This window comes from Mus pahari, chromosome 6 (genome assembly GCF_900095145.1).
Source record: "Mus pahari chromosome 6, PAHARI_EIJ_v1.1, whole genome shotgun sequence".
NCBI classification, from domain to species: domain Eukaryota; kingdom Metazoa; phylum Chordata; class Mammalia; order Rodentia; family Muridae; genus Mus; species Mus pahari.
This window is the reverse complement of record NC_034595.1, coordinates 47,285,206-47,308,687: the sequence shown is the minus strand read 5'-3', so window position 1 is coordinate 47,308,687 and position 23,482 is coordinate 47,285,206. Positions and strand designations below refer to the sequence as shown.

The 23,482-nt window shown below is 41.5% G+C and overlaps 1 protein-coding gene and 1 pseudogene across 6 annotated transcripts in view; one reads left to right on the top strand and one right to left on the bottom strand.

Annotated features, from left to right (window-relative positions):
* Fggy (FGGY carbohydrate kinase domain containing) overlaps positions 1-23,482 on the bottom strand; it is a 379,357-nt gene that overhangs the window by 7,208 nt on the left and 348,667 nt on the right. The gene's annotated exons all lie outside the window — the stretch shown is intronic.
* LOC110323179 lies at positions 4,794-13,206 on the top strand (annotated as a pseudogene).

Below are 23,482 nucleotides of genomic sequence, written 5' to 3'. Positions count from 1 at the left end.
AGAACAAAAAGCCATGAACAGTTAGGGTTACATCTGGTACCACACATCTTGGGCTTAATAAATGCGGTCTCTAGGGAATATGGTCCAGATAGCAAAGCCCTTTCGTGACTACACAGAAAAGTAGGGCTAGATTCCCTTAGGCAGTTTTATAAGGTGTTTAACTCATGGAAAAGTTGGAGAGCACAGAGTCAATCCAACAGACTTAACTATGGAACATCAAAAGCAGAATGAAGCGAAACAAACAAACAAATAAACAAACAAAACCCTCCACAGAAAAGGCTCTGCCTTCAGAGTAGCCACTGAACACTTAAAAAGTCTGTAGCTATTTTGGGGTCATAGATACAACTCATGTTGCATATTTATTAATTACTCACTGTATACTAGATCCCTGGGGGATAACAGGTAATACAAGACATACTCTTTGTCCTACTGAAACCCATATACTAGTAAGGAGGGGTGGCTAAGTGCAAAATCTACCTGTTGTGCAGTATATGAGAGCCACTGTGTATCTCCAAAGCATATCCAAGTCCCCCATCCATCTCTGCCAACTTACTGATTAATTCAGTTACAAACTGTACATTACCTTCTAGTATGCTCTAACCAAAAGATAAGCTATTGAAGAGCAAGGGGCTTTGCCTGAGACCTGCAACATGTAAAATATCCATAAACCACGTAGAGCCACTTTTATGTGCCAAGGAGAATACTCAGTTTATGAGGAAAACAGAGAAATAGATGACACGGATATTCATTAGTAAGTTTGCTACAGAATGGAAAAAAAATAACTGTTGGGATCAAAAGACAGAATGATAAGTTCTATGCTATGTTATTTTCAATGAACATTCAAAGGCTAGGAAAGCAGATAGCATCCTTTTCTACTAACTCATGATTCCCTCTTCAGCTAAGTTATTCTTATCATTCTTCCCCAAAGACAGCATTGATGCTCTGAACTCATGCTCTGGTCTTCTAGCTCCGGATAATCAGGCGTCCTGGTGACATAAGAGGTGCTGTATTAGGGAGCAGACTGGCTGAAGAAAGAAATGACATCTTTTCCAAGAGGAAGGATTTTAAAATGGACGAAAAGGTGCTGACCAGAGAAGCAGAGAGGAAAGAAAGAACCCAAAGGGCAGCTGTTTGCAGTCATTCCGTGAAGGACCCACAAGCAAATGCATTTTCCTGAGATGCTGCTCTGCTCCGAGATGGTTAAAGAGCCCTGTATTTCTGATTGTGTCATGATATTTTCCTTTATAGACTCGGTTTTGCTTCCTGAGATGGTTTTTACCATTCCTACCATCCACTTTGCCATTCATTCTGGGTTTTGTTAGCAATCAGGCATTCTAGTGGCATGCTTTCAGGGACTTACTGGCAGCTTATGTCCCTGGCTGCCACCAAGTGCACCAAGTGTGTTGCATAAAAGCCCCCTCCACCAGATCTCTCCCTCTCCTTCCCCCTCTCCCTCTCCCTTTCTCTCTCTCTCTCCCTCTCCCTCTCCCTTTCTCTTTCTCCTCTCTCATTCCATCTTGTTCATTGTTTCCCCCCCTTTGTCTCTCTCCAGTTCACTCTTGCTCTCTCGTTCCCTATCTGTCTTGTCCACTCTGTCTGCCTGTCCATCTGCCTCATGTCCCCAGTGCAAGACAGCCTCTGGCTTTCCCCTCTCTTCCAATAAACCTCTTACACTAGATCTGTTGCAGAGGGGCACGCCTTGGCATGGGCCACCAAAGGCACCTCCATTTTCACCACTGCTTTATCCTATTAGTTTTGGTTTGCCTTTCTTTCCACTAGGCTCCTGAGAAGACTCTGCCCTTGTTATTTCCTCCAAGCTGGGAAATGTTCCCAGGGCATGCCCCTTCTGCCTGCGCTGTGCTGGCATAGCTTCTTTAGGGACCTGAGACAGTGTTCCAGGATCGCCTTCATGGGTGGGATCCAGGAAGCTCACTGAAGGCACTTATGTTGTTTTCCTTCCCACAGCAACAGATGTTCAGCAAATGGCAGACACCAGGGAATTCTCTGTTCTTTTCTTCACATTACCTCTGCTTGACTTCAAAACAAGTCACTGAGAAACAAGTAGACAAGATGGAGATTTCAAGGATTTAAAATGGGCTGATTTTGTTTCTGAGAAAGGGCCGACAACTTAAAACTTAAAACTTAGGTCAGGTACCCAGCCTACTGAGAACTTTGCTGACTCGTCCCCCGCTGCCTGCATGCCCCCTGCACTGAGTTATTTGCTCACACAGCAGCTCGTGCTTCCGTCTAGCCAGCATTTATGACATGGTGTCATGCTTTTATGCTAACATATCTGTCTCCCAACTAGACTGTGAACTCCTTCAGGAAGGAATTGTTAAAATTATTTTCACTGCCAAACTCAGCATCTGGCATATCCCATGCATGCAGGAATGTCGGCAGATTGAATGAACTTAAGGATAATATGCGTGACAAGATGTTAAAATAGAAGTTTCTGCTAAGATCTAAGATGACAGATATGATACCAGAGTGAGCTGGAAATAGCCTACCTTGGAGTTTGTGGGATGGTGGCTCAGACCCATGAATCATCTCTATGCCTTTCACTGGGATGGCAGGTCAGAGATAGTCTTCTCAGAGAAGGCTAGTTTACTGTGTTGAGGATTCCTTTCAGGGTGAGCTACTTCAAGCCAACAAGGCTTCACTAAGTGTCTGGCACTGAGACTAGAACATATAGTGGACTACAAATGGTTCATGCTAGAAGGGACCAAACTGCTCATATCAGACTCTGTGTAGAGAAGAGAGGAAAGTCTTGCTTTCAGGCCCTGAAAGGCATGGTCATTCCTCACCAACTTTAGCAGGTACTGGCTGTCATGGGTTGGCTTAGTTCCTGTCCAGTGTGACCACCTAAGGACACTGAAATGAACAGTCAGATCTGCTAACACAGGGGGCATTGATACCTCATATTGTACGTGAAATGTCTTCAGAGTTGTCTTCAGAACATCTGTAGCAGAGGCTTATGAGACCAAGAACTAGCCATTCACATCTAAGAGCCTGACTCTTATGCATGACACTATTCTTTGTTCCCTCCAACGACTTGTAGGAGTAGGAGAGGTAATGGTAAAGATTGAGACAGAATAAAGAGCCCTGCCATGTGTGCCACACCCAAGCTGCAGAGACCAGGAGATGGCTCACATTTACCATTACATACTCCTTGATATTTGAGTTTCTGAATTCTGGCTGGGTACCCCAACCTGAGATTCATAAACCTTGTATCGCCATGTCACTTTTTGCTTAGGTAACCATCCCAATTCCTCTCCTCCACAATGCAAAGGGGCACTATGAGTGGAAACAAAAGCTGATTTCATTCTGTCTCAAGAACTCTGTAGCTGGCATGCTCTCATATTCCCAGCTGCTCTTGGGGGGGGGGGAGGCAGGGGCTAAGGAATGCAGATTGCTTAAGTCCCTGAGTTTGAGGCTAACCCAACATGGGGAAAGCCTATCTCCAAGAAAAAAGGAAGGAAGGAAAGACAGAAGGAAGAAAGCAAGAACATTTCATTGTGTGAAATGTTCTATACAAGTTTTGTTTAACATAACTTGCTAAATAAAAATCACACATGCAAACTTTATAAAGGTTAGGTGAGACTATATTGAATTGTTAATAAACTCGAGAGGTGGGTGGTTATTTTTCTCTAATTAGATTTTTTTCCACAGTGGTATATATTTGTTTTACTATTGTAGACAAATCACACAAATTCTTCACTACATTGTTTAAGCTATGGTTACATACAGGCAGTCAAAAGGGCTCAGGCTCACCTTTGTCTCTTGGAAGGCTGGTGGCATTATGGGTACCAGACACAGTACAGAGAATGTGCAGAGCAGCAATGCTGTCATAATAAACAGCACTGCTGAGATTCCCAATTTCTCCAGATAATTACCACAAAAGTGAAACTGCATGAATCTCCTGCCCATGGTAAATCTGGGAATCACTACAGTACAACAATATGAATTCATTATGGAAATGCTGACACATGCTAAATATAGTCTCCCATATATTTCTGTTCAAAGGGATTTATTTGAAGTTGAGCTCTAAATTCATACTTTCTGTCAGCATGGAGGGGCCGGACAATCTCAATTTGCAGCACGCTATCCTCTTTGTTTGAGAGTCTAGACAGCACAATGAATAGAGTGCCTTTTCTTTTCCCCTTTTGCCCACACAATGGACGCTTTTTAAAAACAAAATATTTTGTAAAATAGCATTTTAATCACTTCTTTTCTTTATCTCTCTAAGGCAGAGCTATAAATAAACCATGAAAGTTCACATTTGATTGTCACTTCTGAAAGCAAGCGCATGGCTTCTGTAGGAAAAAAATGGGGTCCCTGTAGCTAGCCATGAAAGGCCTCATTCATAGACTTGACCCTTCCCTGGTGTGTCAAGGCTGAGATACCAGTCAGCACTCTGTTCCTGCTTCTCTGGAGACAGTACTCGAAGTGGCTGGGCCTCCTGTGGGCAGAGGGAACACTCGGTTGTCCTGTGCTATGTATGGACTAGCTGTCGAATGCTGTTGGGTAGGGTGTCAGGGAAGTGGGACTATATGAAGCAGGAGATAATCATCACAAGAGGGGCATACACTGCTGCTGGCAACCTGGGGATGAGGAGACCTCTACTCCCTCTACTTTGCAGACCCACGCCCTTAAGACTTGGGGAAGACTGTCAGGTAGTCTCAATCTCAGCACGGATCGGCAGAGAAAACCTAGAACTATCTAGAATTACTGTATACAGAAAAAATCAAGACCACCCGGTGTTGGTGAAAGACAGCCCCTAGAAGGTATGAAGCATGACCCCAGAGCTACAACTGAACACAGTCCCAGCATCCGTCACTGGTTAGTTAAGGTCTGTGAATGAAAAGTTGATGCCTATCACAATAGACACTGTAAGCTCATCAGAGCCAGTGTCTTCTGAGAGACATATCTGTTCTCTCAAAGGACTTGTAGTGTTCCATTAAATATTCTGGAAGAAAATACTGGGAGTGTCGTCTGTGTGATTTTTGTTCCAAACAAATTAAGATTTTCCTGTTCTTTAATACACAGACTAGTATTAGGTACAACAGCTCAACAACGGGTCAAAGACTCACTTAGGCTACATGGAAGCTTTCTCCAGCACTAATATACCTGTATGGTACTTACACGGAAGTTCACAAAGTTCAGAATTTGCTATATGCTGCCATTTCAATGTCCCATGTCATTAGGGACAGCTAGGATCTAATTTGATATACACTAATTCTTTTAAAAAATGGACAAATGTCTGAAAAAGATTCTTTCAGTGGACAGTAGGTAATTGCTCAGATTCAAGCAAAAAAAAATGGTACTATATTTTTAAGTATCATCTCTTTACATTAAGGTTAAAAATAATACACACTTAGTCTGATAAGGTAAGACTGGGAAAAATCAAAATTATCAAGAAAATAATTTGAGATCTGAACACAGGTACATGTAAAATCTTTTAGAAGTTATCGAAAACAAGGGGCTGAGAAATAATTCAATGAACAGAGTGTTGGCCATGTTACCAAGAGAACCAGAGTTCAGGTTTCTAGCATCTCTGTAACTGCCAGGTGGCTATTACAGTGACTCTATAAACCAGCGCATAGAAGACAGACATCGGGGAATCCCTGCAACAAACTGGCAAGCTAGTTAACCCAGATCAGCCATCTCTGGCCTAGTTGGCAAGCTAGTTAACCCAAACCAGCCATCTCTGGTCCAGTTCTAAGACCCAGCCTCAATGAATATGGTGAAGAAAGATTCAGGAGGACCCCTGATGTTAACATTAAGTCCCCATGTATTTATGCACATACACACGTAACCCCCGACTTTGACCCATATACATATGCAACCTCACATATTCAAACATGAAAACATATGCATGCACACCACATATACAGACAAGCTTTAAAAAGTCATAAAAATTTATCTGTTGAGCATGCTTGTTATCCCAGCCCTCAGGAGGCTGAGGCAGGAGAATCAAATTGTTAAGTTCAGCCTAGACTACACAGGGAATGTTGCTCTTGACAAAAATTAATCATAATTTTTTTAAAAAATGTTATTAAAAACATATCAGCCATAGAGCAAACCTTTAGACATTGCATAGGCATGCTCATTTCAAAATATTTTTTGTTTCAGCTATACTTTGTCTGTTTTACAAAATAATCTATAAGCACAATATACTATGCTTTTACACAGATGTTCACGCACTGAGATACATAAGCAAATTTCTCATGATTGATGAACCATGTGGTCCAAAAGCACTGGTGTGCGCAGCCTCAGCTGCCAGATGTCAGCTGCCCTTTCCCAGGTGCTTACTCGGGGCTGGGATCCATGCCACTTGTTTTACACTCATGATCCTTTATTCCTCGACATGTCCTCATACAGATATGATCACCTGCCCCCACTTCTTTGAATGATAGGCTTAAATATTTCCTGATATTTGGGTTTCTGAATTTTGGCTGGGTCCCTTAACCTAAAGGTTTATAAACCTTGAATCCCCATGTCGCTTTGTTCTTAAGTAACTCTCACAGTTGTTAACCAGGGTAGGAAAGCCAGCTCTCTTCCACAATGGAAAGGACAGTCTGAGGGAAAACAGCAGCTGGTTTTCAACCTGCCTCAAGAATTGTGTAGCTGGCTGCCAGTTGGTCGTGAAGCCCTGAATTTCAGGCCAGTTCTGACTCCAAGCCATTGCTTAGTTCTATACTTTACCCACAGTGCCCCCATCCTCCTTGTAAAGAACAACACCTGATTTTGAGTCCTTTGGACTTGAGTTCAAATCCAACTTTTGTTTATTAACTGTGTGATCCCATTGAGTATACATGTACATATGTCTATGGTGTGTGTGTGTGTGTGTGTGTGTGTGTGTATGTGTGTGTGTGTGAGAGAGAGAGAGAGACAGACAGAGACAGAGACAGAAACAGAGAGACAGAAACAGAGAGACAGAGAGAGAACCCTCTAATACAGGAACTGTACCTTTCTCAAAAGATGCTGACACATAGTTCTGAAATACATGAATCTGTGTTCTTGAGAAACTCTGACTCATTTTACTGGAACAACAAGTTCATGTGCTAGTATGTGTGGGCTGGGGCACATGACCCCCTCCATAGAAAAACAGAAAAAAAATAGCAATGTGATTTTCCTCTACCAAGTATTAAGAAATGGCTAATTGTTCTTTTGTTTCTGTTATTGTTTTTTTATTTTTGGCATGGTCATCTTTTGACTTGCAGCTGGCACTCACTCACCCCAAAGCACTAAAAACAACATCAGCTGAGAAGCAGGAAGAGATGAGGGACCAGGATGTCTTCATCATCCACCACACCATGAAGATCAGCATTCCAGTCAGCATTCTGAATACACTCTATCTATCACAGACATTCATATATATGCTTAATTACACAGGTGTGCACATCTTTTAAAACTCATAGAGCTGTACATCAACATATATACACCAGTTTATCTATACTATGTCTTGGCTTTCACATTGTAAAAGCAATCACCATATATCAAATGTGTCACACATTTACATTGTATTTTTCAATAGCCTACCAAGTTGAAACAAAACTTTTTTAATCCTACGTAAAATATACCTCTCTCATACTATTCTCTTGGACCTAAAGGAAGGGAATCATGGGACGTGTCTAAATCTATAGGAAATAAAGCAGCTACTAGATAAATACTGCATATTTGAAGCAAATGGGCTTAAGTTAATTCTAGTTTACTAGATATGCAACACCCAATCTCAGTTTTCCCATCTGTGAAATGGGAGCAATAGCAGCTACTCAGAGTATTGTTGAATATTCCCTACCCAACTCTGACCACCATTCTTAACTGGTCTCTTGGTTTCACCTCCATCTTTGTACAGAGGTCGTGGCCAGTCAGAAAGAGGAAAATGCAGTGTGGTGATTAGACAATACTGTAACAGCATGTCATCATTCACAGCTGGACTTCTCTGCAGAGTCACTCTGTAAGTGTGATCAAGCAAACACCTTGCTTTCTTTATGGTGTTTTCTCATCTGAAAAGTTGGCAACAACATGTCTCTCATAATGTTGACAGGTCAGTTATATGAGAGATTTGAGGCACATCATAGCCTTATATATTTTGTTATTCTGCTAGTGTACAGGATTCACGGGCCAGATCTGATCTTTGACTCATTACTGCACTAAAACCCATACTTGGCTGGACTCTGCTATCCATCAAAATGTACTGAACCAATCAAATGAGGTAAATTAGATTTTGTCTCTGGGTTGTTTTTACCCATGACATTTCTGACACTAAATGTGTGGGTCCACCCTCCCCCTTGTACCAATAGACTTCCAATTCTGTAGGCATCACAACATTACACAATTAAATTCCAGCACTAACTACCCAGACTCAGGGTCATACTTGTACTGGAAGGTTCAGTCCCACGAGGCTGCCTCAACTTTAGTTGAAAGTCTCGTGTTTCTCTATATGTCCGACTAACTACAAATCACAGGCTTCCCAAACTGCTTGAATGAATACATATAACATAGGAAAAGTTTACTTACTATTAATAATATATTATCAGGGCTACAAATATTAGGCAGATAGAAATGCAGAAAGACAAGGATGTAGCAAGAGTCCATGCTCTCTGGGCATAGCAATCTGCGTGACCGGTACATGGTCATGAACCTAGGGTCTATCTGAATCCCATCCTTTGCAGATTTGTTAGATGACAAAAATAGCGAGACCCTAATTCTCTGTCTTAGAAAGTTAATAGAGAGGATGAAAGTTCTGGTCTTTTAATCACACTTGAGCCTTCCCAGTACTCATCGCCAATCTGAAGGCTCTATAGTCTTCCACACATTAACCTTCTCATGAGCATTCAAGAAGATAACATTTTGAAGAACTCCAAAGGTTTAAGGAGTTTGCCTTTCAGGAACTGAAAGACAATGACATATATAACACAACACAATTTCTTCCCCTCTTAAAACTTGCAATGAACACCAAGACTTTCTGATGAAATTCAGACTTCGTAAAAATCTCAGTGTCTGAAATCTTCGAAATGGAGTTTGTGCCTGTTTCCAGCACTGCTGTATTCATTACTCTCCTAGTGAGCCGTTCTAGAAATACTAGCTTTTGCGTTATTACTAACCTTGCTGAAATTGTTCCTTCTCAATTTGTATGTCTCCCAGGAATCTTTGACAGACTATCATTTTCTTTTAGGGCCTCCCTCTTTAAATACACTTTCTCCAAGACTTACCTTTGGCCACTCTTAGTTGACTCAGTCTACTTCTAAATACCAGTGGCTGTACCATCACACTTTCTTAACTTCACAACACAGTGAAGTTTCTTAACCTCCTACACAGTGTCATCTGATGTTTTATTGCTAATTGGCTTAATCTTTACTTCATTTCATGAGGTCCCTCACTTCATCTTTTTCCAGAAGCAGAAGTGCTTGCCAGTCTTCTTCATGTACCACCAGTTTTTAGTAGAGTATTAAAGAGTCACCTGAGAGAATGAATTTATAAAATGTATATTTAATGTAAGGAATGTACATTTGATTGTCAAATTCTGGGGTGGGGGAAGGAGGACTCTATCCTTTTTAAATGAGGAAGCATTCACATGATTTTCCTAAGTTAATGAATTACAAGCTTGCTTCAAGTCATGAGTAAAATGGGGTCCATTTCAGGAGCCCATGCTCACCAGGGAGATGTCCATCACAGTTACCTACCACGTGATGACTCTGAGACCCTGTAAAATTCTCCAAACTTTCTTTTTCCCTGTCAAGGTCACATTTAACCATGGTCACTACATTGTGCTTATATAAAGAGGAAGGCAGACTCATTGATGTTAAGAGAAACTGCTCATGTTACTTTTTGAAACAAACTAAACAAAATTACTACCATCTGCATGACCCTGAGCAAGACCTTTCCCATTCCTTGACCTCACCTTATCTGCAGAGTGAAAGCATTGGCTTAAATTATCTCTAAAATCTTGCCGGCTCTGCAGTCAGTTGTGTGTGTGTGTGGCTGTGTTTGCACGTGTGCGAGCTATCATAATTAACTTTCAGCCAACAAGTGTTACTCTTGAGTTTCTGAGGTTTCCCTAGTCTCATTCCAACAAAACACACATCCACTAAACTTCATGGAAACATGTCATTTTATTCTTGATTAATCATGGGTCAACATAGCACAGGGGAGCGACTCTATCCCTGTCAAGAATGTTGGGGGTAGGGTCCTAATACATAGTCTGACTGGTAAGGACTGGGTCTAAATAAGAATATTGAGCAATTCATCCTATTTATATGAACTTGACTCATTTTTATCTGATTTCTAAGGCTTCTTACTAAAAGCATCAGAAAGATCATTGACTCTAAAAATGTAAACAGGACAGCTCAATTAGTCACTTATTGTTTACTGGAACTGAAATGATCCTGGTGACATTTCTGGTCATAACGTGTTGCAGTGAGCTGTAATAGAAACAGTGGCCATGTCAATAATAACAGTGGTAGTAGTGGTGGCAGCTAGTATTTTATAAAGTATTTACTACAGCTAATGCTATATAAACACCCACTGATTCCTTCAGTTGAAAGATGAAATTCTTTTTTTTTCTATTAGATATTTTCTTTATTTACATTTCAAATGCTATCCTGAAAGTTCCCTATACCCTCCCCCACGCCCCTGCTCCCCTACCCACCCACTCCCACTACTTGGCCCTGGCCTTCCCCTGTGCTGGGTCATATAAAGTTTGCAAGACCAAGGGGCCTCTCTTCCCAATGATGGCTGATTAGTCCATCTTCTGCTACATATGCAGCTAGAGACACGAGCTCTGGGGGTGCTGGTTAGTTCATATTGTTGTTCCACCTATAGGGATGCAGACCCCCTTCAGCTCCTTGGGTACTTTCTCTAGCTCCTCCATTGGGGGCCCTGTGTTCCATCCAATAGCTGACTGTGAGCATCCACTTCTGTGTTTGCCAGGCACTGGCATAGCCTCACAAGAGATGGCTATATCAGGGTCCCTTCAGCAAAAAAAGATGAAATTCTGAAACCTATTCTTAACTACTTATTATGGACCTCGGAGAGGGCCAAGTCCATTGACTATTTTTAGTTTCATTTAATTCTTCATTCTAATATCAGAAATTTTCAGTTTTTAAAAATGACTTGAGTTTTGAGAATTTCACACAATATATTTTGATCTTGTTTTTTTTTCCCCTTCCTCAAATGCTCCCAGATTTCTCCCTACATCTGTACCAAATCAGTTTCATATTCTTTCTCACTCTTAAAACAAAACAAAAAGCAGGGAGCAGAAGAGGTGGATTAGCAGGTAAGAGCAATGCCTGCTTCTGCAGAGGATCCAGGCTCAATCCCAACACCCACAGCAGCTCACAACCCTCCGTGATTCCAGTTCTGCAGGTTCTCTGACTCATTCTGACCTCCTTGGGCACCAGGCACATACACAGATTGATACACACAGGCAAGGCCATCGTACACATAAAGTAAAAGTAAATAAATCTTAAAACCAAACCCAAAGTACAAAAACATAGGGGGTCCTTTTTTGTTAACTATTCCTGAGCATGGGGCCTGCCTGGAGTGTGGTTGATACTGGTTGATATACTCAGTATTACTCCACTGAAGAAAGCTGATTTTTTCCCTCTTTCAGCAGTTCCTAATTGCAGACGGCTTCTGAGATTCTTGGCCAGGAGCAGGGCTTGGTGTGGTTTGTCTGGCTCGAGTTTATGCAGGTCTTGTGCTGCTGTCTCTGCCAGGTCATACTGCATCAGCCTCATTCTATCTGAAAATGCTGTTTCCTTAAAGTCATTCACTCCCCCTGCCTCTGCTTCTGCATAGATCCCTGAGCCTTGAGGTCAGGGTGTGATCGAGACATCCTACTTAGGTCTGAGTACTCCAGAACCATTCCCTCTCTGTACATTGTCAAGTTGTAAGTTTCTATGTTAATTATCTATTGCAAGGAGAAGAGTCTCAGATGAGGGTTGAGTAATGCACTGATCTATGGGCATAGCAATATGTCATTAAGAATCATTTTACTGCGCGGACCCCAGAGAGCCCTGAGAGCCCCACCACCGCGGGCCGGCCTAGTCACCATCACACCCTGGAGGAGCCGCAGCCATCGCTGCCCGCCCCAGTCACCATCACCGCAACCCTGAGCAGCGAGGCCTAGACCCAGCAGCCCTCCCACCGCCCCCGCCGCCCCCGCCGCCGCCCTCAGCGCCGCCAACACCAAGCCCGGCTCCACAGCAGCCAGCGGCGCGGGTAGAGGCGGCCCGGGCGGCCTCACATCGGGCGGCGCCCGCCGGCGGGGACAAGAAGGTCATCACAAGGAAGGTTTTGGTAACAGTCAAATGGTTCAATGTAAGGAACGGATACGGTTTCATCAACAGGAATGACACCAAGGAAGACTTATTTGTACACCAGACTGCCATAAAGAAGAATAACCCCATGAAGTACCTTCGCAGTGTAGGGGATGGAGAGACTGTGGAGTTTGATGTTGTTGAAGGAGAAAAGGGTGCGGAGGCAGCAAATGTTACAGGNCCTGGTGGAGTTCCAGTTCAAGGCAGTAAATATGCAGCAGACCGTAACCATTATAGACGCTATCCACGTCGTAGGGGTCCTCCACGCAATTACCAGCAATATTACCAGAATAGTGAGAGTGGGGAAAAGAACGAGGGATCGGAAAGTGCTCCTGAAGGCCAGGCCCAATAAGGCCAGCCCTATCGCAGGCGAAGGGTTCCGCCTTACTACATGCGGAGACCCTATGCAGGTCGACCACAGTATTCCAACCCCCCTGTGCAAGGAGAAGTGATGGAGGGTGCTGACAACCAGGGTGCGGGATAGCAAGGTAGACCAGTGAGACTGAATATGTATCGGGGTTACAGACCACGATTCCGAAGGGGCCCTCCTCACCAAAGACAGCCTAGAGAGGATGGCAATGAAGAGAACAAAGAGAATCAAGGAGATGATACCCAAGGTCAGCAGCCACCTCAACGTCAGTCAACTTCAATTACAGACGCAGCCGCCCAGAGAACCCTAAACCACAAGATGGCAAAGAGACAAAAGCAGCCAATCCACCAACTGAGGATTCGCCCGCTGAGCAGGGCGGGGCTGAGTAAATGCCGGCTTACCATCTCTACCATCATCCGGTTTGGTTATCCAACAAGAAGAAATGAATATGAAATTCTAGCAATAAGAAATGAACAAAGATTGGAGCTAAAGACCTTAAGTGCTTGCTTTTTGCCAGCTGACCAGATAACATTAGAACTATCTGCATTATCTATGCAGCATAGGGTTTTTATTATTTTTACCTAAAAAAAATAAATTTTTGGTAATGACAAACGTGTTTTTTAAGAAAAAAAAAAAAAGACCTGGTTTTTCTCAATACACCTTTAACGGTTTTAAAATTGTTTCATATCTGGTCAAATTGCGATTTTTAAGAACTTCATTTTTAATTTGTAATAAAGTTTACAACTTGATTTTTCAAAAAAGTTAACAAACTGCAAGCACCTGTTAATAAAGGTCTTTAATAATAATAATAATAATAAAAAGAATCATTTTATTGCTATATTATTTAACAGGATGATAGGAGTATGTTTTCCTCTAGAGTTCATGAATTATCTAGTTGTATACTCTTAGCCTTATTATGTCAGACATGGGTTTTATCTCATGGAATGGATCTTGAACTCAATAAAAGTGGTTGGTTACTCCCATAACATGTGTGCCATTATTGTAATAGTGGGCAAATGTACTAGGTTGCTATTATAGCTCACAGGATTCATAGCTTGGTGATGTTTATGATTACTTTTCTCCTCTGAGAGCATGTACAGCACTTTCCAGCACTATGAATGCTAGTCAATAGGGCTGAAGCTTCCAGTTGAGTACCAGCAAGCTTCTTTTTCCATCTTCCATGTTTAACAGTAGGATCTTACCATTTTGTTGTAATGTAATCACCTGTAATGTTTGAGTGGGCTGTCCATGGGACTCCTTCAACTAATGACTCAAAGTTGTAACCAATTACTAGTACTAGGGATTTATTTGGCAGCATATGATTTCTAGTCGTAATATCGTCTCCCTCATTATATAACTCTATATAGTAATGCCATTAAACTCCTTTTCTATACATATAGATTCTAGGAAGCTTCCATAGTAGTAGGTTTCCATATGGATTTTCAAAAAGACTTTAGTGTTAAGTCAGCAATTGGCAGACATTTTCTAGGAAAGGGGAAATAGAATGTAACGATATAAAAGAACATAGGGGAAATTGGAATAGAAGGAATATATGGAGGGGTAAGTAACAATAATGGGAAATTTAATATCTATTTCATGGGCTGTTGTATGTGCCAAACATCTTAAAGTATCATTAGGAGTCATCATAGTGTTTGCTTATCAACTGAAATGAAACTGTTTTTCTAGAAAGTTTACTAAAAGGTTAGAGTGGTCATTTCTGTGTTTCAGGTCAGCTGAGATGGGTGGTCTTGGGTGGGTGAAGTTTGTCAACATTCTTAGAGTTCCTCATCATTTGCAGAATAGTGAATAAGATTTCAGATCCAGATCTGAGATTTATTTAGCCTGACAGAGACCTTCGCTGCACTGGACCACTCTTGCCAGCCTTTCCTTCATAGAAATCTGTCCAGTAAAGCTCAGGTTCCTGAACCAGATATCTTTCCCATGAATCCTCAGGTTCCTGAACCATATACCCTTCCCACGAATCATTAAGAATACTTCAGGTTCTGTTTATAAGAACACATGATGCTTGCCTTCTTTCTTTCTTTCTTTCTTTCTTTCTTTCTTTCTTTCTTTCTTTCTTTCTTTCTTTCTTTCTTTTGAAAAATTTGAACTCCAGCATTCCCGGAGCCAAACACTGAAGCTCAGCTTTTAGGTTTGCTATACTTCCATACATTCCAATAGCCGTACAGTTCAGTTCTCTCATTTGTATAATAATTTCTACCAAATGTTACTCCTAATTCCTTGGAAATTTATTCCATCCTTTTCTTGTAACTTCTAGCCTTCTTTTTTTTTTTTTCTAGTGTAACTTACAGACCATGATATGGCCATCCATATTAAGCCAGCTCATATTTATGTCAGATATACTGACCAACAGCACCAGTAACATTCTCTTAATCATCAAATTCAATTAGTTGATGAAATGTGTAGAACTATTTTCTAGGACAGGCTGAATTGTTTTGGTGTTCTCTAGTTGGATGTGAGGCTTGCTCCAGAGAGAGAACTCTATGTTTGCTACTGTAAGCTCAGTCAACAACCCATGCCTGAGGAGGTCATAGACCCAAGGGACCTACTACTTTTGTTTAACCAGATTGATCAAACTGCCTTCTAAACATCCATCTTTATTCTCACAGTCAAAACAGCTGTCACACTTCATCAGAGTTGCTTCTCTTTGTACTTAACAGCAGTCAGTGTGGAGACTTGAGCCTATCCAAGATGCTATGGATTGGAGATAATTATGGGCACAGCCCTAAATAAGACATCCATTCTATTTCTTCTAAAGTTCAGGGAACATTTCAGATAAGCAGTGAGGAATAATATAACAGCTGAAAATAGGGAAGAGGGTCACAAAATGTCATCTTCTAGGCATCACACCACCCTTGCAAACATGACCTCACAGGAACTGTAGCTACTTGTATTGGGCCTGCACAAGACTTGTCAACAATCATTCATGGATGTGAGTAGGTTTCATGAAATCATTCCCTTATTTCTAAACTACTTACTATTAGTATAATCTAGAAGAGGGAGAGTCATTGTTCTCAGTTGTGTACTCTGTGCTGAGCCCTCCAGGCTTCAGTGGATAAATAGCTCTACATCTATATAGTCCCAGAAATAGCACGGGTCAAACTCAGTATCTCATAAAACAACAGCAACAATGTGGGAAAGAGATTTGTAAGGAAGAAGGAAGGTAGACACGGATGGGAAGGGGATATAGAAGGGTAGAAGGTCATGAGAATCACTATGGATGATATATACATGTATGAAATAGTTAAGGGTTGAATTAATTAATGAAATTTACAATATGCAACGGTATTAGCATAGTGAACATAGACTGAGCTGCTCAGGATGCTGGCAGATAGGTTTGTGGCTTTATGCTGACATAGATGAACATCCATATAATCTAGGACACCCTTTATCCATTCATCTATCATGCTCCACATAGTTCCCAGCTTTGGGATCACCAGCTATTCTGAGTCAGTCATCTCTTTGGCAGTGGAGCCTGGTCTTATAATTCCTCTGACAAACCCTGAATTAATTTCAAATCAATCTTAGGAAGAAGGTAAGTGAAGAAGTTGAATATGAAAGAAGGGAAGAAGTTGGGGAGACCAGGGAAATGAAGGATTGGAAGAAAAGTGGGAAGCTAGTAGGAGTGAGATAAAATGGGGGTCCAGCAGAGAGGGGGAATGGAGGACAGCACGTTCAGGAAAATCCACTGCCTGGCCTTTCATGATGATAGATCTTTTCTGTCTTACTCCAGTACTCTGGTTTCCTTTCAGTTTGCCACTTAGCACACAGTAGAATAGATATCCTTTTACTCATAAATCTCCTCCACTGGACTGTAAGAGTTAGAGGACATTTATTTTATCCTTACTCAAAACAATTCATATAAATAATGCAATTGTGCATTTTGAAAGAATAAAAAGATGATGAAATGGATTTATAAATTAATGGAAAAACTCAGGGTGGCATATCTACACAATTTAGGCCCTCGGTTATATATTGTAGTATTTCCTCAATGTACAATCAGTGTATTCTTCATAGACAGTTATAAGACAATTAAGACTCTGGGTTCCAGACTGCCCTTCAATCTTTACTAGCTAACTAAATGGCTTGGGCAATTTACAAAATGCTTCGCACCTCAACTTACGCATAAGGAAAATAAAAATAACTGTTTATAGAACTGTTAAGGTAAGATAAAAATGTATGGAAATGATTAATAATGGCATCTGAAAATGTTAGTTATGTTGATGACAGTTATTATGCCTATCTCTCTCTCAGTTCTATACAAGACATTGTCACGTTCTCTCAGCATCACTACCTAAAGGCAGCATTCTCTAAAGTCCTGATTCTCTAGGACAGGTCACAGGGCAGGGCTGTGATGAAAAGGAAATGAAATTTAGGAACCATTGAATACTGAATGTCATCTGACTTCTCTAGTTCATGAGGGGAAGGAAGATGAACAATGAACAAAAAAAAATGTTGTAGACAACAAAATCTGTATGTGCTTCTAGGAATGGCAAATGGAATTTAGTTTTGGGTTGGACTTTCAGGCATTTCATGTAAAACAAACGAAGAAGAAAACAACGATGTCAGCTGTGTTTATGAACATAAGCTTGTTTGGGCTTTCACAAGACAGGGATTCAATCTGCTTCCCTCAAGAAACAATATTACAGACAAGCACATGGTGTAGTGGAAAACAACTGATGCAGGAATCAGGAGGCTTGGAGTCTGTATTAATCTCAGTCTTGGTCTAGTTATTTGATTAAGTTGCCTCAGATCTCAATTTCTTTTTCAAGATGGAAAGTCTGAGCCAGAATGTTAGTTTTATTGATTAATGAATAAATGCTGTAAATAATTGTGCCCCAGGTGTTGTGCTATGCACCATGGATATAATAGGGAACCGGGAATCTCTGCCTCACTATGCCTTCATTTAGACTGGACCAGAGATACTATAGCAGCGACTAAGAGGGAGTGGAATCTAGTATATTGTATGTCAATTAATGGTATCATCTATAGGTGTATTTTGGCAACCACTGACATTTCACAGCTTCCTGTCATATCTAGAAGACACTAGCATTGGACATCTTTGTCCTCTGGCTTTTTCTATCTTCTTTTATTTAACCCCCTATTCTTATGCCAAGGGATTGTAATATACACTCATAGATGCATCCACTGGGGCTGGCCACCTCCAAAGTCACTTATTTTCTGCATCTTGACTGGTTGTAGATCTCTGCAATATCTTCTATCAGTTGCAAAAAGAAGCTTTTTTGATGAAGGTAAGAGATACAATTACCTCTGTGTTTAGTATTCACTTGTCTTACTCTTCTAGCTAAGACTTCAAGCACTATTTTGGGTAGGAATGTATAAACTGGAAAATCCTTGTCTTGCTCTTGATTTTAATGGAAATGCTTTTAGTTTAGCATGGTGTTGGCTATGGGTTTGTTATACACTGCCTTTATCATGTTGAGCTATGTCCCCTGTATCCCTAAATACTCCAGAACTTTTATTGCAAAGGGATGTTGGATTCTGTCAAATGTCCTTTTTTCATATAATGAGATGATCATGTGGTTTCTGTTCTTGAGTCTATTTATGTGGTGGATTAAATTTATTGATTTATACATGTGGAATCCTCCCTGCTTTTCTGGGACAAAGCCAGCTTGATCATGGTGGATAATCCTTTTCATGTGTTCCTGAATTCAGTTTGCAAATATTTTATTGAGAATTTTCCATCTATGCTCATTGAAGATAACAGACTATAGTTTTCTTTCTGGCTATTGTTGGGTCTTTGTATGGTTTGGTGCTGGGGTAACATTGGCTTCACAGAATAGAATGAGTAAGTGTTCTTTCCTGTTTTACAGAATGGTTTGAGAAGTGTTAGTGTCACATCTTCTCTGAAGGTCTAGTACAATTCTGTGCTGAACTATTTGGCCATGAGATTTTTTTTTTTTTAGTTGGGAGATTGTTAATTAGTGCTTGTATCTCATTGATGCTGTGGGTCCATTGAAATTAGTTATGTCACCTTGATTTAAGTTGGGTGGGTCATGTGCATCTAGAGAGTCATCTGTTATTTTAGTTTAATTTTAAGGTTAGTAGATAGTTGACTTTTAACATGTGTCCTTATGATTCTCTAGATTTCTCATTTCTGTTAGAATTTGCTGTTCATTTCTAATTTTATTAATTTGAGTCTCCTCTCTTTTTCCTTTGGTTAGCCTGAATAAAGGTTTGTCAATCTCGCTAATCTTTTCAAAGAACCAGCTTTTATTTCTGCTGCAACTGAACTGTACTTTCATCTCTCCTGGGCTCTCTTCAAGGACTCTGACACTGTCACATGGTGCCAAATGTCACTTGCTCCATGGCCCCTTCAATCTTCAGCTTTTAACTACAACTGTGGCTGCCCATTCAGCAATGGCTTCTCTTGGTGCCAAGACCCAGTTTCTCTCTATTTCCATTCATGCCTTCAAAAACCTGGAAGACTCTTGCGCATTACCAATTTCAGCTGCCAGTAAAATGTACCTCCTTTGCCCCTTCTGGACCACAGCCTCCATGTGCTGACCCTGAGGAAACACTTCCCAGAAGATCCAGCCTCAGAGATGCTGGTCTCTTCTTAATCACCACCGATTTCTCAGATCCAGCTAACCAGCATTGATTTTCCCAGCAAAGCAAAGCAAAGACTTCACTAATGGATGTTTACTTAGGGATGGCTGGTGGTTGAGAATAAATAGATCATTTATGAGAGGAAAGATGGGGATAGAAGCTAAACGATTTAATGGAAACATTGTGGGAAATAGGAAACAAAGCTAACATAGCATATTGACCAGATTCTTGCCAGGACCCTAACATGACTGCAGTAAGCTTGAGAAAGTATTCACTAAAAAAATTAGACACTGAGATGGGTAAGAGGGCTCAGTGGGTAAAGGCACTTGCCACCAAGGCTAACAACCTGAGTTCAGTCTCCGGGATCCACATGATTGAAGGAGAGAACTGATTCCTGAAAGTTGTCCTCTGACATTCACAGGTGTGCTGTGGCACATGCACATTAAAATAAAACAAACTGAAATTAAAAATAAATGAGAGAAAGAATGAATTATGAAAGGACCAGGAACAGTAGCGAACCATTTGTACATCTTAGTTTGAAGAAGTGAAGGGAGAGAAAACAGGTTCTCACCCCACAGAGATACTTGTCTGCATGAGACTGTAGTAGGTAAGGCAGCAAATGGATGCACCCAACTTACGGTAACCCTGCAGAGGATTCTGGGAAAATAATAATTATTATTATTATAATTATAATAATAAACCCTAACTTTCTGCTTGTGTCTCCTAATGGCCAACCCCAAGTAGACAACAGGAATAAGGCAGCTGGCATGCTGGTGATTGCCATGTAGTTTCAGAAGTCTGCCTTATGCTTATGTGCTTCTCTCATCCTGGACCGGGATTAAGAGTGACGGGGAGAAACTTATAGAGGAGAAAGTGGGGGAAAGCCTCGAAGATATGGGCACAGGGGAAAAATTCCTGAATAGAAGTGTAAAGGCTTGTACTGTAAGATCGAGAATTGACAAGTGGGACCTCATAAAATTGCAAACCTTCTGTAAGGCAAAAAGACACTGTCAATAAGACAGAAAGGCCACCAACAGATTGGGAAAGTATCTTTACCAATCCTAAATCAGATAGGGGACTAATATCCATTATATATAAAGAACTCAAGAAGACAGACTCCAGAAAACCAAATAACCCCATTAAAAAATGGGGCACAAAACTAAACAAAGACTTCTCAACTGAGGAATATTGAATGGCTGAGAAACACCTCAAAAAATGTTCAACATCCTTAATCATCAGGGAAATGCAAATCAAAACAACCTTGAGATTCCACCTCACACCAGTCAGAATGGCTAAGATCAAAAATTCAGGTGACAGCAGATGCTGGTGAAGATGAAGAGAAAGAGGAACACTCCTCCATTGTTGGTGGGACTGCAAGCTTGTAAAACCACTCTGGAAATCAGTCTGGTAGTTCCTCAGAAAATTGGACATAGTACTACCGGAGAATCCAGCAATACCTCTCCTGGGCATATATCCAGAAGATGTTCCAACTGGTAATAAGAACACATGCTCCACTATGTTCATAGCAGCCTTATTTGTAATAGCCAGAAGCTGGAAAGAATGTCCCTCAACAGAGGAATGGATACAGAAAATGTGGTACATTTACACAATGGAATACTACCCAGCTATTAAAAACAATGAATTTACGAAATTCCTCAGCAAATGGATGGATCTGGAGGGTATCATCCTGAGTGAGGTAACCCAATCACAAAAGAATTCACATAATATGCACTCAGTGATAAGTGGATATTAGCCCTGAAACCTAGAATACCCAAGATACAATTTGTAAAACACATGAAACTCAAGAAGAAGGAAGACCAAAATGTGGACACTTCGCCCCTTCTTAGAATTGGGAACAAAACTCCCATGGAAGGGGTTATAGAGACAAAGTTTGGAGCTGAGACGAAAGGATGGACCATCCAAAAACTGCCCCACCAAGGGGGTCCATCCCATAATCAGCCACCAAACACAGACACTATTGCATGCACCAGCAAGATTTTGCTAAAAGGACCCTGATATAGCTGTCTCTTGTGAGGCTATGCCAGTGCCTGGCAAACACAGAAGTGGATGCTCACAGTTAGCTATCGGATGGAACACAGGGCCACCAATAGAGGAGCTAGAGAAAGTACCCAAGGAGCTGAAGGGGTCTGCAACCCTGTAGGTGGAACAACAATATGAACTAACCAGTACCCCCAGAGCTCGTGTCTCTAGCTGCATATGTAGCAGAAGATGGCCTAGTCAGCCATCATTGGGAAGAGAGGCCCCTTGGTCTTGCAAACTTTATAAGCCCCAGTACAGGAGAACACCAGGGCCAAGAATGGGGAGTGGGTGGGTAGGGGAGCGGGGAGGGGAGGGTATAGGGGACTTTGGGAATAGCATTAAAAATGTAAATGAAGTAAATACCTAATAAAAATTGGAAAAAAAAAAGAGTGATGGGGAAACAGATGACATTCTGAATGAATGCACACATGAAAGAGGACAGATGATCGGGAGGAGATGAAACCCAAATGATTCTCAGGAAATCTTTTAGCCCTTTAGAGTCAAGCCACACCAAGACCCAAAGAATGGCATGGATTTCTTAAGGCAGCAGGCTTAGTTATTCGTAAGGTCAGGACACAGTCCTGACTAGCTTGAAAGCACTTTTTACCTACTGCCCCACATACAGTGATTTAGTTGAATGGCAAGGAAAGGGTACCTTAGTGCTCATGTAAGCATGTACCTGAAGGTGAAACACTACCAGAACTTCCTTCGTTCAATGTGTAAACTCCTGCACACTGAAAAGCCAGGACTCAACAGGCTGTGAAGAAGGGTGAAGAAGGTGAAAACAGAGTCATGTTCGGCTCTGTTCCTCACTGTATGCTTGCTTTAATTTCAAGGCAGTACCTGGGTAGCTAACATCGTCCCCTAGTCCTTCTGGTTTGGACAGGAAGGGTAGAGAGGATATGGCAGACTCTGACTAGAGTCTTCAGGGACCAGTCATCCTTGTCAAATTGTATTCATTCCAGCAACATGAACTACGAAGCTGAGACTGTGGGCAGAGCCCAGGAAGTACTATTGATAGCTCGGTTAGCATCCCCGGGTGCACTGAGATTTCAAGGAGGCACAGGCACTAACAGATGATGTTGTTATCAAGGAGGAAACAGACTGAGGTTGAAGGGCATGGGCTGAAGCAACATCGGAAGAGTGACAAAGGCACTGCTTAGGCAGGATCTAGGGACCTAACATCCCTTGATCCATTTAAAATGCCTTTACAGAATTTTCCCAATACCTGGTGCCTAGGTAAGAGAATTAAAGGAGACCAAGCATCAAAGCTGCCGGCACATGCGAATGCCGGGCAAAGGCCAATGCTGCTGCTCCCCTGCCCCTCTAGTCCTGCTCCTCTGCTCTGAACACTACTTTCATGTCCCAAACATACAACTTCTAACATCAGATTCTGGTCACGTAAGATGGTAGTGGCTTTTCTGCAGCAAATCACAATTGTTATAAACTCTGTCAATGTTGTTTTGGTTGTATTGTGCCTTGGTTGGGTGTATGTGACCTGAGGTCATCCTTCTGAGAACACCACTGGATTATGACTTCCCCCATCTTTGAATAAACATGGAAAGCTTTCTTTACCTCTTGGTCCAGTGCTTGTTTGCCATCTGGTGCCTGGTTTGGCTACATCTGCATTTACTTAAGGACTTTATTCGAAGGCCGGGTTTACATATGGGAAGAATGGGAGGGCTTTCCTGATTTCTTCCATATGTTCATTTATTCATATATTATGATTTCTGTAATCTCACCAATGTCGAGTCCTTCAGACAATCCTTACACTGTTCCTTGGGGACCAGCTTCTTTGTGTGTTCAGCTGGGAGTGTCTCTGGGAACATTTTTTTTTTTTTACATGCCATTACCTTTAGTGTAGCTCAGCATGGCTTCTAGATGAGAACAAAATTAATGTTCTCAAAGAGTTGGGTTTTTTTCCTTACAGAGAGGGTTAATCTACTTTGAAAGATCCGTGGAAAGAAGCAGGAAACCCCAGAGCTGGCTCCTCTCCTCAGTTGTAAATGCTCTGAATTAGGTATGTGTTCGACCCTCCCCATGCCTGCTGTCCTGATCTTTCTTTGTTCTGGGACTCACAGATCAGTGCTTTAAGTCCTGGGATAGGCTTTCCCCATCTTCAGCTCCTGAACACAGGCATGTGAAGGGGAGCTGT